We start from the raw sequence: 15,841 nt of genomic DNA on the forward strand, positions 1-15,841 counted from the left end.
AACCTCACCGATTCCTTCTCTACAGCGGAATTAAAATGTTTGCCAAGCGAGACCTCCAGCAGCACTTGGCGGACAGAACGTAAGTCTTTGGAAAAAGATTCTCCATGCGGAGTCCATGTGTCTCAGGTTAGGTAAGGGGGAAGTTCAGCGAGACCTGGGTGTCCTTATACACCAGTCACTGAAAGTTGGTATGCAGGGACAGGAGGCAGTGAAGAAAGCTAATGGCATGTTGACCTTCATAACAAAAGGATTTCAGTACATGAGTAAAGAGGTTCTTGTGGAGTTGTATAGGGCTCTGACAAGACCACATCTGGAGTATTGTGTACAATTTTTGTCTCCTAGTTTGAGGAAGGACATCCTTGTAATTGAGGCAGTGCAGCGTAGGTTCACGAGATTGATCCCTGTGATGGCAGGACTGTCATTTGAGGAAGGATTGAAAAGACCAGGCTTGTATTCACTGGAGTTTAGAAGGATGAGAGAGGATCTTATAGAGACTTATAAAATGATAAGCTAGATGCAGGAAAAATGTTCCCAATGTTGGGCGAGTCCAGAATTAGGGGCCACCGTCTTAGAATAAGTGGGAGGCCAATTAAAACTGAGGTGAGAAGAAACGTTTTCACCCAGAGAGTTGTGAATTTGTGGAATTCTCTTCCACAGAGGGCAGTGGAGGCCAAATTATTGGATGAATTTAAGAGAGTGTTCGATAGAGCTCTGGGGTCTAGTGGAATCAAGGTATATGGGGAGAAGTTGGGCACAGGTTACTGAATGTGGATGATCAGCCATGATCACAATGAATGGCGGTGCCATGGCTCGAAGGGCCGAATGGTCTCCTCCTGTACCTATTTTCTATGTTTCTATGTTTTCTACGTTTCGTGACACATAACCACAGATTCATTCTGGTTTCTTGCACTCACATTTCTGTTTCGATATATCTTGACTAGAACAAATTGTCATTTGCAAGAACACATACAGGACATGAACGTAAAACAATAACACAACAAGGCTCCCTAATACTATTTTTTTCGTTAACATCACGTTGTTTTTCCGCTCAGCTCAAACTACGCTGCAGAGATGCTGCCTGTCCCGCTGAGTTACGCCAGCATTTTGTGTCTTCCTTCGGTGTTAACCGACATCTGCAGTTCCTTCCTACACATTTTAATTCCCCTGCTCATTTCCATACCGACCTTTCTGTTCCTGGCCTCCTCGACAGCCAGACTGAGACTTCATGCCAACGCAAGTTGCTGCTTCATCAACACGCCATGGACTGCCCCTTAAATCCACACAAACTTACCTCCTCGTCCTCTATACGTAGCTGCGCCTTTAATATTTTCGGCGCAGAAGGCAGTGGAGGCCAATTCACTGGATGATTTCAAGAGAGAGTTAGATGTAGCTCCTAGGGCAAACTGAATAGTAAATATGAGGGAGTAGGAGCATGGAAAGTGGAAGTTATTGAGGAGACGGGGAGCATGTGGTGTGTCTTGGACATAGGTAGGGAGGGATCGGACCGGGGGGATAGTTCTGGACAGGACAGTTCTGTTTGTGGATTTTGGGGAGAAGGTAAAAGGGACTGGGGAACGATAAGGTTGGAGGCTTTAGGGGCCAGAAAGCCGCAAGAGATGAGATCCGTAATGGTGTTGTTGATTAAGACCTGACACTTGTCTGTAAGGTCATGGTTCAAGGATAGGTAGGAGGAGGTGTCTGAGAGTTGACTGGAAGTCAGCACACCAGACGACCACGTCTGAAGAAGGGTCTCGACCTTGAAACGTCACCCATTCCCTCTCTCCTAGATGCTGCCTGACCTGCTGAGTTACTCCAGTATTTTGTGAGACTACCAGGGCACCTCCCTTGTCGGCGGGTTTGATAACTAAGTCGGCGTTGCTGCTGAGTAAACGGAGGGCTGTACGTTGAGGAAGGGAGAGGTTAGAGTAAGTAAGGGGAGTGGAACATTGGAGGCGGTTGATGTCTCACTGGCAGTTAGAAATGAAAAGGTCCTTAATCTCCAACAGCATTACTGATCTCATCTCTTCTGGCTCTCTGCCCCATAATGCCTCCAACCTTATCGTTCCCCATGGTCCGTTTTTAACTTCTCCCCAAAATCCAGGAACAGAACTGTCCTGGCAGACCCATTGTTTCTGCTTGTTCATGTCCCACCGAATTAATTTCCACCTAACTCGACTCCATCCTATCCCCCCTGGTCCGATCCCTTCCTACCTATGTCCAAGACACCTCACATACTCTCCATCTCCTCAATAAATTCAGTTTTCCAGGCCTCCACTCCCTCATCTTTACTATGTCCAGTCACTCTCCACCTCCATCCCCCCAGAGGGTCTTAAAGCCCTCCGTTTCTTCCTCGACCGCAGAACCAGCCAATTTACATCTACAAATACCCTCCTCCGCCTAGCAGAGCTGGTCCTTACCCTCGACAGCTTCTCCTTTGACTCCTCCCACTTGCTCCAAACCCAAGGCGTAGCTATGGGCACTCGCATGGGCCCTATCTATGCCTGCTTCCTTGTAGGGTACATCGTACAATCTCTGTTCTGGACGTACAGTGGCCCCATCCCCGAACTCTACCTCCGCTACATTGACGACTGAATTGGTGCTACCTGTTGAACCCATGCAGAACTCACTGACTTCATCAATTTCACCACTAATTTCCATCCTGCTCTTAAATATAGTTGGACCATCTCCGACATCTCGCTGCCGTTTCTGGATCTCACCATCTCCATCACAGGAGACAGACTAGTGACCGACATAGGATCATAGAAAATAGGTGCAGGAGGAGGCCATTAGGCCGTTCGAGCCAGCATCGCCATTCATTGTGATCATCTACAATCAGTAACCCGTGCCTGCCTTCTCCCTATATCCTTTGATTCCACTAGCCCCATAGAGCTCAATCTAACTCCCTATTAAATTCATGCAGTCAATTGGCCTCCACTGCCTTCTGTGGCAGAGAATTCCACAATTTCATAACTCTCTGGGTGCAAACGTGTCTTCTCACCTCAGTTTTAAATGGCCTCCTCTTTATTCTTAGTCCCTTGGTTCTGGACTCCCCCAACATTGGGAATTTTTTTTCCTGCATCTAGCTTGCCTAGTCCTTTTATAATTTTATACGTCTCTATAAGATCCCCTCTCATCCTTCTAAACTCCAGTGAATACAAGCCTAGCCTTTCCAACCTTTCCTCAAATGACAGTCCCTCCATCCCAGGGATTAACCTCGTGAACCTATGCTGCACTGCCTCAATAGCAAGGAGTATTGCAGACAATACTCCAGATGTGTTCCGACTAAAGCCCTAGACAACTGCAGAAGGACTTTTTTCTCCTGTACTCAAATCCTCTCATTAAGAAGGCCAACATGCCATTAGCTTTCTTCACTGCACGCTTACTTTCAGTGTCTGGTGTACAAGGACACCAGTCTGAAGAAGTGTCTCGACCCAAAACGTCACCCTTTCCCTCTCTCCTAGATGCTGCCTGACCTGTTGAGTTACTCCAGCATTTTGTGATACCAAGGACACCAAGGTCTCGATGCATTTCCCCTTTACCTAATCTGACACCATTGAGGTAATAATCTACTACAAACCCATAACTATCTTGACTACACTTTTTCCCACCCTGTTTCCTGTAAAAACCATATCCCCTACTCCCAATTCCTCTGTCTACACCGCATCTGCGCCCAGGATGATGTGTTCCATACAAGGGCATCGGGGATGTCCTCATTCTTAAGGAAACGGGGATTCCCCTCTTCCATTGTAGATGAGGCTCTCACTAGGATCTCCTCAATATCCCGCAGTTTCGCTCTTGCTCCCCCTCCCCCTATTCGTAACAAGGATAGAGTCCTCCTTATCCTGACCTTCCACCCCATCAGCCGTCGCATACAACAAATTATCTCATCTGACCAGTTCACGTCAGAACTGTGGTCCGCAATGGCTCGCCTGCTGGGGACTCAGCTCCACCACTCAACGGCTTACCACCCCCAGTCCAATGGGTTGGTGGAACGTTTCCACCGCCATCTTAAGGACGCTTTGAAGGCACGCCTCACCGGTCACGGCTGGATGGAAGAGTTGCCGTGGGTCCTGTTGGGGATCCGCACCGCCCCAAAGGAAGACTTGCCATCTTCATCGGCGGAATTGGTTTACGGTTTTCCGCTCACGGTGCCGGGGAATTTATTCCAACCACGGGCGGCCCCCAGTAGTCACCGTCCTCCATGTTGGTCCGTCTGCGGGAGAGGATCGGTGCCCTGTCCCAACGTCTCGGCATGGGGTCACTCCATCGTATGTGCCTCCGGCTCTCGCCAACAGCTCGTATGTTTTCCTTCGGCGCGATGCACATAGGTCGCCCTTGCAGCGCCCGTATGAAGGTCCTTTTGGGGTGCTGCGACATGGGCCCACGACGTTTGTATTGGACATGGGGGGTCGGCAAGAGACTGTATTGGTAGCTCGATTGAAACTGGCCCATTTGGACCTGAGCGAGCCAGTACGGAAGGCCTAGCCTCGTCGTCGGGGGCGTCCCCCATCTCGGGTCCAACCTAATTTGTCCTTACAGGGCGGGCCCATTTTGCGCGGGGACGTGCGCACAAGGTCAGGCTGCCTCCTTCGGCTGCCCGTCCGTTTTTGCGCCTCTGGTTCTGGGGGGGGGGGGGTCATGTAGCGGCCCCTGGTGGTGAGCCACACGAGGTACATAACCATCGGCTCGTTAGAGGTCACGAGGTGCCCCGGGGGGTATGGGTTTTGGCGCGGGCGGCAGATAAAAGAGTGAGTGGAGAGAGAGTAAGTTGGTGCAGTGAATTAAAGTGGTGTCGGATAAACATGGTCTGCTGCCTCGTTCTTGGACAGACTGCTCCTTGTCCACTACACTCCAACATTTCCGCCACCACCAACGGGATCCCACTACTGGTTGTTTCTGCAGGGACCGTTCCCTCCGAAATTCCCTTGTCCACTCGTCCCTTCCCACCCAAACCATCCCCTTCCCACCCAAACCGTACCCTTCCCAGGTACTTTCCCCTGCAACCGCAGCAGATGCAACACCTGTCCATTTACCCCCCCCCCCCCCTCGACTCCATCCACGGACCCAAACAGTCTGTCCATGTGAAGCAGAGGTTCACCTGCACGTCCTCCAACCTCATCTATTGTATGCACTGTTCTAGATGGCAACTTCTCTACATCGGCGAGACCAAGCGCAGGCTCGGCGATCATTTCGCTGAACACCCCCACTCAGTCCGTCTCATCCAACCTGATCTCCCGGTGGCTCAGCTCTTCAATTCCCACTCCCATTCTCAATCTGACCACTCCTGGCTCTAATGATTCTTGAAAGAGCAACACCATTGCCTCCACAGTCTCGAAATATACCTCTTTCAGAACCCTGGGGTGTAGTCCATCTAGTCCATGTGCCTTAGCTTGGTTAATTGGCTTGGTAAGTACAAAAAATGTCCCTTGTGTGCGTTTGATGGTGTTAATATGCGGGGATCGCTGTTTGGCGCGGACCCGGTGGGCAGAAGGGCCTATTTCCGCGCTGTATCTTTAAACCAAACTAAGACAAACTAAACTAAACACTATAGCAATGCTTGAGAAGTGATAATGGGGAATAAAGAAATGCCAGATGAATTGATTTCGTTTTTGCGTCATTCTTCACAGCCGAACACACCAGCAACGTGCTTAAAATGCAAAAAAGGCAGGGGTGGAAGTTTGTGAATGGCTATTAATAAGGAGAAGGTGCTTGCGAAGCTGAAAGATCTGAAGGCAGCTAAGGCACATGGACTAGATGGACTACATCCCAGGGTTCTGAAAGAGGTATACCCCCTGATCTCTTTAGCTACAAGGGGCACATCTAACTCCCTCTTAAATATAGCCAATGAACTGGCCGCAACTACCTTCTGTGGCAGAGAATTCCACAGATTCACCACTCTCTGTGTGAAAAAAACCTCTCATCTCGGTCCTAAAAGACTTCCTCCTTATCCTTAAACTGTGACCCCTTGTTCTGGACTTCCCCAACATCGGGAACAATCTTCCTGCATCTAGCCTGTCCAACCCCTTAAGAATATTGTAAGTTTCTATAAGATCCCCCCTCAATCTTCTAAATTCCAGCGAGTACAAGCCGCGTCTATCCAGACCTTCTTCATATGAAAGTCCTGCCATCCCAGGAATCAATCTGGTGAACCTTCTCTGTACTCCCTCTATGGCAAGAATGTCTTTCCTCAGATTAGGAGACCAAAACTGTACGCAATACTCCAGGCGTGATCTCACCAATGCCCTGTACAACTGCAGTAGAACCTCCCTGCTCCTATACTCAAATATATAACATATAACATATAACAACTACAGCATGGAAACAGGCCTGTCCGGCCCTACCAGTCCACGCCGACCATTCTCCCTGACCTAGTCTCATCTACCTGCACTCAGACCATAACCCTCCAATCCCCTCCTATCCATATACCTATCCAATTTACTCTTAAATAATAAAATCGAGCCAGCCTCCACCACTTCCACCGGAAGCCCATTCCATACAGCCACAACCCTCTGAGTAAAGAAGTTCCCCCTCATGTTACCCCTAAACCTTTGTCCCTCAATTCTGAAGCTATGTCCCCTTGTTGGAATCTTCCCCACTCTCAAAGGAAAAAGCCTACCCACGTCAACTCTGTCCGTCCCTCTCAAAATTTAAAAAACCTCTATCAAGTCCCCCCTCAACCTTCTACGCTCCAAAGAATAAAGACCCAACCTATTCAACCTCTCTCTGTAGCCTAAGTGCTGAAACCCAGGCAACATTCTAGTAAATCTCCTCTGTACCCTCTCCATTTTGTCGACATCCTTCCTATAATTTGGCGACCAGAACTGCACACCATACTCCAGATTCGGCCTCACCAATGCCCTGTACAATTTCAACATTACATCCCAACTTCTATACTCGATGCTCTGATTTATAAAGGCAAGCATACCAAACGCCTTCTTCACCACCCTATCCACATGAGATTCCACCTTCAGGGAACAATGCACAGTTATTCCCAGATCCCTCTGTTCCACTGCATTCCTCAATTCCCTACCATTTACCCTGTACGTCCTATTTTGATTTGTCCTACCAAAATGCAGCACCTCACACTTATCAGCATTAAACTCCATCTGCCATCTTTCAGCCCACCCTTCCAAAAGACCCAAGTCTCTCTGTAGACTTTGAAAATCTACCTCACTATCAACTACTCCACCTATCTTAGTATCATCTGCATATTTACTAATCCAATTTGCCACACCATCATCCAGATCATTAATGTAAATGACAAACAACAGTGGACCCAACACAGATCCTTGGGGCACTCCACTAGACACTGGCCTCCAACCTGACATACAATTGTCAACCATTACCCTCTGGTATCTCCCATTCAGCCATTGTTGAATCCATCTTGCAACCTCACTATTAATACCCAACGATTTAACCTTCTTAATCAACCTTCCATGTGGAACCTTGTCAAATGCCTTACTGAAGTCCATATAGACAACATCCACAGCCTTGCCCTTATCAATTTCCCTGATAACCTCTTCAAAAAATTCAAGAAGATTAGTCAAACATGACCTTCCAGGCACAAATCCATGTTGACTGTTTCTAATCAGGCCTTGATTATCCAAATAATTATATATATTGTCCCTAAGTATCTTTTCCATTAATTTTCCCACCACAGACGTCAAACTAATAGGTCTATAATTGCTAGGTTTACTTTTAGAACCTTTTTTAAACAAAGGCACAACATGCGCAATGCGCCAATCTTCCGGCACCATCCCAGTTTCTAATGACGTTTGAAATATTTCCGTCATAGCCCCTGCTATTTCTGCACTAACATCCCTCAATGTCCTAGGGAATATCCTATCAGGACCTGGAGACTTATCCACTTTTATATTTTTCAAAAGTGTCTGTACCTCCTCTTCTTTAATCCTCCTAATTTCCATCACTACTCTACTTGTTTCGCTTACCTCACATAATTCAATATCCTTCCCCTCGGTAAATACCGAAGAAAAGAAATTGTTTAATATCTCCCCCATTTCTTCCGGCTCAGCACATAGCTGTCCACTCTGACTCTCTAATGGACCAATTTTATCCCTCACTATCCTTTTGCTATTGACATATCTGTAGAACCCCTTGGGGTTTACTTTTACATTACTTGCCAAAGCAGCCTCATATCTTTTTTTCGCTTTTCTAATTTCCTTCTTAAGATTCCTTTTACATTCTTTATATTCCTCAAAAACTTCATTTACTCCCTGCCGCTTATATTTATTGTATATCTCCCTCTTTTTCCGAACCAAGTGTCCAATTTCCCTGGAAAACCACGGCTCTTTCAAATTATTATTCTTTCCTTTCCACCGAACAGGGACATAAAGACTCTGTACTCTCAAAATTTCACCTTTAAATATCCTCCATTTCTCTATTATATCCTTTTCATAAAACAAAAATTTCCATTTCACTCCTTTTAAATCCTTTCTCATCTCCTCAAAATTAGCCTTTCTCCAATCCAAAATCTCAACCCTTGGTCCAGATTTGACCTTCTCCATAATGATATTGAAACTAATGGCATTGTGATCACTAGACCCAAAGTGCTCCTCAACACGTACCTCCGTCACCTGACCCATCTCATTTCCTAACAGGAGGTCCAACACTGCCCCTTCTCTGGTAGGCACCTCTACGTATTGCTGCAAAAAACTATCCTGCACACATTTTACAAACTCCAAACCATCCAGCCCTTTAACAGAATGTGATTCCCAGTCTATATACGGAAAATTGAAATCACCCACAATCACCACTCTGTGCTTACTACTAATATCTGCTATCTCCTTACATATTTGCTCTTCCAATTCTCGTTCCTTATTTGGCGGTCTATAATACACCCCTATAAGTGTTGCTAAACCTTTCTCGTTTCTGAGTTCCACCCAAACAGCCTCCTTAATCGAGCCTTCTAGTCTGTCCTGCCAAAGCACTGCTGTGATATCCTCCCTGACAAGCAATGCAACACCCCCACCTCTTGCCCCTCCGATTCTATCACATCTGAAACAATGAAATCCTGGAATATTTAATTGCCAATCGCAACCCTCCTGCAACCATGTTTCACTGATCGCCACAACATCATACTTCCAGATGTCAATCCAGGCTCTAAGCTCATCCACCTTTCTTACAATGCTCCTAGCATTAAAATATACACATTTAAGGGACCCATCATTTCTTATTCTCAGTTTATTTCTTTTCCCTTCTTTCTCTCCTACATATTGGGTCTGAGTGTTTCCCTTTTCTGCCTCCTGCTTCACACACTGCCTATTAGCTATCTGTGTTTGAATCCCTCCCCCCAACCGTACTAGTTTAAAGTCTCCGCAGTTATTTTAGCAAATCTCCCCGCCAGCATATTGGTTCCCCTCGGGTTCAGATGCAACCCGTCCTTTTTGTACAGGTCATACTTCCCCCAGAAGAGGTCCCAATGATCCAGAAACTTGAAACCCTGCTCCCTGCACCAGTTCCTCAGCCACGTATTTATCCTCCACCTCACTCCATTCCTATTCTCACTATCGCGTGGCACAGGCAGTAAGCCTGAGATTATTACTTTGGAAGTCCTTTTTTTTAACTCTCTTCCTAGCCCCCTAAGTTCTCCTTTCAGGACCTCTTCCCTGATCCTACCTATATTGTTGGTACCTATATGTACCACGACCTCTGGCTCCTCTCCCTCCCCTTTCAGGATATCCTGGACACGCTCAGACACATCCCGGACACCGGAACCAGGGAGGCAAACCACCATCCGGGTCTCCCGACTGCGTCCACAGAAACGCCTATCTGACCCCCTCACTATAGAGTCCCCTATTACTACCGCTCTCCTCTTCCTTTCCCTACCCTCTGAGAAACAGGGCCGGACTCCTTGCCAGAGGCCCGGGCACCGTCGGTGCCCCCAGGTAGTCTGTCCCCCCCCAACAGTACTTAAACAGGAGTACTTATTTCCAAGGGGTACAGCCACCGGGGTACTCCCTAGTCCCTGCCTCCGTTCCTTGCCCCCCCTAACAGTGACCCACTTGTCTACCTCCCGTGGTCTAGGAGTGACCACCTCTCTGTAACTCCTATCTATAACCTCCTCACTCTCCCTGATCAGACGGAGGTCATCAATCTGCCGCTCCAGGTTCCTAATACGGTCCCTTAGGAGCCCCATCTCGTCACACCTGGCGCAGATGTGGATGTCTGGAAGACTATCAGACTCCCAGATTCCCCACATCCGACACCCAGAACAAAAAACTGCCCTGGCACTCATACTCTCCAAACAAAGCCCCGTGCTCGGTTACTAAACCTACCGCCCGGCCGCTACTCCAACCGCTCCAACCGCCCACCCAAAAGAACTGAGTGATCTCCTGGGAGAGGCAAAAAACTGGATAAAAAACACAGGCCAATTTGGGAAAAAATCCGGGAAATTCCTCTCCGACCCCAAGCTAGGCGATCGAAACTTGTCCGGGAGATCACACAGGTCTTACTCCTTACTATCCCCACACAATCCCCACACACTACTTCCCAAGCAACACAGCTTGGTGCTGCTTGCTGCTGCTTGCTGCTGCTACTGCTGCTGATTGCTCAATCTGCAATTTGAGAGGGAGAAGGTTAAATCAGAAGTGTCAGTGTTGCAGTTGAACAAAGGGGACTATGAAGGCATGAGAGAGGAGCTGGTCAAGGTCGACTGGAAAACGATCCTGGCAGGAATGACGGTGGAAGAGCAATCACAGGAATTTCTGGGCATAATCCAGAAGATGCAGGATCATTTCATTCCAAAGAGGAAGAAAGATTCTAAGAGGCAACCGTGACTGACAAGGGAAGTTAGGGATGGAATAAAACTAAACGAAAAGGTATATAACATAGCAAAGAGTAGCAGGAAGTCAGAGGATAACAGAAGGTAACAAAAAGGGGAATACGGGGTGAAAAGATGAAGTACCAGGGTAAGCTGGCCAAGAATATAAAGAAGGGTAGTAAAAGCTTCTTTAGGCATGTTATGCGAAAAAGATTAGTATAGACAAATGTGGGTCCCTTGAAGGCAGAAACAGGTGAAATTATTTTGGAACAGAGGAACTGAAAGATTTTAGTTTTAGATTTAGATTTAGAGATACAGCGCGGAAACAAGCCCGCGCCGCCCAGCGATCCCCGCACATTAACACTATCCTACACACACTAGGGAAATTTTTACATTTACCCAGTCAATTAACCTACATACCTGTACGTCTTTGGAGTGTGGGAGGAAACCAAAGATCTCGGAGAAAACCCACGCAGGTCACGGGGAGAACGTCCAAACTCCGTGCAGACGGCGCCCGTAGTCAGGATCGAACCTGAGTCACATTCGCTGTAAGGCAGCAACTCTACCGCTGCGCCACCTTATAAAAGAAATTTGCCTGAGGCGAGAAATTGTATTGGGTAGACTAATGGGACGGAAGGCTGAAAATTTTCCAGGGACTGATGGTCTGCATCCCAGTGAACTCGTGGAGGTGGCTCTAGATATCGTGGAAGCATTGGTAATCATTTTCCAATTTCTATAGATTCAGGATCAGTCCCTGTGGATTGGAGGGCAGCTAATGTTGTCCCACTTGTCAAGAAAGGAGCGAGAGAGAAAACGGGGAATTATAGACCAGTTTGCCTGACATCGGTGGTGGTGAAGATGCTGGAGTCAATTATTTAAGAAGTAATAACGGCGCATTTGGATAGCAGTAAAACATTGGTCCAAATCAGCATAGATTTATGAAGGGGAAATCATGGTTAACTAATCTTGTGGAATTTTTTGAGGATGTGACAACTGAAATGGATGAAGGAGAGCCAGTGGATGTGGTATATCTTGACTTTCAGAAATCCTTTGATGAGATCCCACACAGGAGATTAGTGGGCAAAATCAGAGCACATGCTGTTGGGTATAGAGTATTGACATGGATAGAGAATTGGTTGGCAGAGTAGGAATAAACTTGTCCCTGTCAGGATGGCAGGCAGTAGCGAGTGGAGTGCCGCAAGACCCGGTGCTGCGGCCGCAACTATTTACAATATATATTTATGATTTAGATGATGGAATTAAAAGTAACACTAGTAAATTTGCAGATGACACAAAGTTGGGTGGCAGGGTGAACTGCGAAGAGGATGTTAGGAGGTTGCCGGGTGACTTGGACAGGTGGAGTGAGTCGGCAGATGCATGGCAGATGCAATCTAATGGAAATGAATGTGAGGTTATCCACTTTGGCGGCAAGAACAAGGAGGCATATTATTATCTCAGTGGTGTCAGATTCGGAAAAAGGGAAGTGCAACGAGGCCTGGGTGTCCTTGTACACCAGTCACTGAAAGTAAACATGCAGATCCAACAGGCAGTGAATAAAGTTGGCCTTCATAACTAGTGGATTTGAGGGTAGGAATAAAGAGGTCATTCTGCTGTTGTACAGGGCCCTGGTGAGTCTGTGGAATTCTCTGCCACAGAAGGTAGTTGAGGCCAGTTCATTGGCTATATTTAAGAGGGAGTTAGATGTGGCCCTTTTTGCTAAAGGGATCAGGGGGTATGGAGAGATGGCAGGTACAGGTTACTGAGCTGGATGATCAACCATGATCATATTGAATGGCGGTGCAGGCTCGAAGGGCCGAATGGCCTACTCCTGCACGTATTTTCTATGTTTCTATGTTTCTATGGTGCGATCACATCTGGAGTATTGTGTGCAGTTCTGTTCTCCCAATTTGAGGAAGGGCATCCTTGCCATTGAGGCAGTTCACGAGGTTAATCCCCGGGATGGTGGGACTGTCATACGAGGAAAGATTGGAAGACTGGACTTGTATTCACTGGAATTGAAGTGGGACTGAGTGGGTGAGTGTGGGGGAGGGGGAGGGGGGTTAAGGGGGGTTAAGGGTGGATGGAGTGGGTGAGTGGGTGAGTGGGAGGGATGGGGGAGGGGGGAGTGGGGGGAGGGGAAGGGGAGGAAGGTGGAGAGTGGGGGAGGGGAGGGTGCTAGACCAATGCAGGTGAGGTTTGGGCCCAACGGGTCCACTCTTATCTAGTATATACATATATATGTATATATACACACACATACTCGAAAAACGATATGTGTGTGTGTGTGTGTGTGTGTGTGTGTGTGTGTGTGTGTGTGTGTGTGTGTGTGTGTGTGTGTGTCTGTGTGTGCGTGCGTGCGTGTGTGTCTGTGTGTGTTCTTGTGGGTAAGTGTTTCCACACTGACCTTTTTCTCTCTCTTTTTTTATCTCTCGTCTATAATATTTTCCTGCTAGATGCAGGAAAAATGTTGCCAATGTTGGGGGAGTCCAGAACCAGGGACCACAGTCTTAGAATAAAGGGAAGCCATTAAAAACTGAGGTGAGAACGAACATTTTCACCCAGAGAGTTATGAATTTGTGGAGTTCTCTGCAACAGAGGGCAGTGGAGGCCAAATCACTGGATGGATTTAAGAGAGATAGAGATAGAGCTCTAGTGGAATCAAGGGATATGGTGATAAGGGTTACTGATTGTGGATGATCAGTCATGATCACAACGAATGACGGTGCTGGCTCGAAGGGCCGAATGGCCTCCTCCTGCACCTATTTTCTTTGTGTCTATGTTTCTATATTGGTTTTTTTTTGCCTACTATGTTTACATATTCTGTTGGCTGCAGCAAGTAAGAATTTCATTATTCTATCTGGGACACATGACAATAAAACACTCTTGACTCTTGGCTCTTGACTCGCATCCGTGGTTGATATGGTACAGGATCGATTTCAGGTTTGGAGAGACCAGCGCTGAATATATTCGTCAGCATTGCTTTGTGCATGTAAGGTCGTGTCTCGTAAATGTAACTGAATTTAGAGACCAAAAATATTGACTAGGGTAAAACGGTCGACGCTGTCTACGTGAACGTTATGTTGACTTAGACAAAGTCCCACAGGATCGATTTGTTCATGAGATTACAACACTTCCTATCAACAGTTAGCTATAAAATAGTATATGCTGGAATTGTGTACATATAGTGGATGTTGGAAAGCGCTGATCCCCATCAGCTTGGATAGTAGGTTGCGGAATATCAGAGTGCGTATAACTTAGATAAACTGCATGGTTCTATTTTTTGTTGCACGTACATAATAAATCACACGTTGTTGTGAACCTGGATGGGATTTTTTTAACGGCTCACAAATCTGATTGATTTTTTTGAAGGCGTGACCAAAATGGGGCAGAGCTATAGATATTGTGTACATGGACTTCAGTAAGGCATTCGACAAGCTTCCACATGGTCGGCTGCTCTGGAAGGTTAGATCGCATGGGATCGAAGGAGAGATAGCCGAATGGATAGCAAATTGGCTACATGGAAGGACGCAGAGGGTGATGGTGGAAGGTTGCTTCTCAGAGTGGAGGCCTATGACCGGTGTTGTGCCTCAGGGGTCGGTGCTAGGCCCGTTACAGTTTGTCATTTACACCAAAGATTTGGATGAGAACAAACAGGGCAAGATTAGCAAGCTTGCTGATGATACAAAAGTTAGTGGTTTTGCAGCCAATGACGATGGTTTTGATCGATTGCAGCAGGATCTGGATCGATTGGCCAGGTGGGCGGAGGAGTGGTTGATAGAATTTAATACAGAGAAGGTGTTGATGTTGCATTTTGGGACGTCGCACAAGGGCAGGACCTACACAGTAAATGGTAGGCCTCTGGGTAGTGGTATAGAGTAGAGGGATCTAGGATCATGATTCTTGAAGATCGAGTCACAGGTAGATAAGGTGGTCAAAAAGGCTTTTGACATTTTGTCCTTCATCAGCCTGAGTATAGAGTACAGAAGTTGGGAGGTCATGTTGCAGTTGATGAGACCGCATTTAGAATATTATCTTCACTTCTGGACACCATGTTATAGGAAAGATATTGTCAAGCTTGAAAGGGTTCACAGAAGATTTACGAGGATGTTGTCAGGACTAGACGGTGTGAGCTATAGGTAGAGGTTGAGTAGGCTGGGTAGCTATTCCGTGGAGTGCAGGAGGATGAGGCGAGATCTTATAGAGCTATACAAAATCATGAGAGGAATAGATCGGGAAGATGCACAGTCTTTTTGGCCAGAGTAGGGGATTCAAGGACATGAGGACGTAGGTTCAAGGTGGAGGGAAAATATTTAATAGGAATCCGTGGGGTTGCCTTTTCACACAAAGGGTGGTGGGTGTATGGAACAAGCTCCCAGAGGAGGTAGTTGATGCTGGGACTGCGCCATCGTATCAGGAGCAGTTAGACAGGAACACGGAGAGGACAGGTTTGGAGGGATAGGGACCACGCGCAGGCAAGTGAGACTCGTGTAACTGGGACATTGTTGGCCGGTGTGGGCGAGTTGGGCCGAAGGGCCTGTTTCCACACTGTATCACTTTTTGATTCCATGACGGAGACCTAACGATACAAGCTTACATGTCAAGTTATTTTTTAAAATATCTGTTATTAAACAGATATATTCTCAGAATTAGAAGTATAGGACACAACATTGAACGGTCTTTCACATCCACCTCTAACATTTTGACCATATATGCAACTTCAATTTCATTATATTGGGGCATATCTTTCCGTTATATTGGGGCTTATCGTTATACCGCCTCCCCCATCTCTGCTGTAAGCTTATTCCAGTTATCAAGTATGGTTGTGTAAGAAAGTGTAATGGGTTCATATGCAGTACGTCAATTAAGCAATATTTTCAAATATGTTAACAATATTCATGAAATCACTATATATGACGTTTTGCGGCTTTGTTAAATAATGTCCGCTTATTCCAGCATCATTAGATATACAATCAAGAGGACCCCCACCCTACACCCCCATCCCAAACTTCCACACACCCCCTCAACCGGATATGAACCGTCAGGACCTTACCTGAATAATCA

General features: G+C 46.7%; 1 protein-coding gene across 1 annotated transcript in view; it reads left to right on the forward strand.

Annotated features, from left to right (window-relative positions):
• The window catches only part of LOC144611828 (uncharacterized), a 62,548-nt gene that overhangs the window by 30,816 nt on the left and 15,891 nt on the right, over positions 1-15,841 (forward strand). The gene's annotated exons all lie outside the window — the stretch shown is intronic.

Source organism: Rhinoraja longicauda, chromosome 41 (genome assembly GCF_053455715.1).
Source record: "Rhinoraja longicauda isolate Sanriku21f chromosome 41, sRhiLon1.1, whole genome shotgun sequence".
Lineage (NCBI taxonomy): Eukaryota > Metazoa > Chordata > Chondrichthyes > Rajiformes > Arhynchobatidae > Rhinoraja > Rhinoraja longicauda.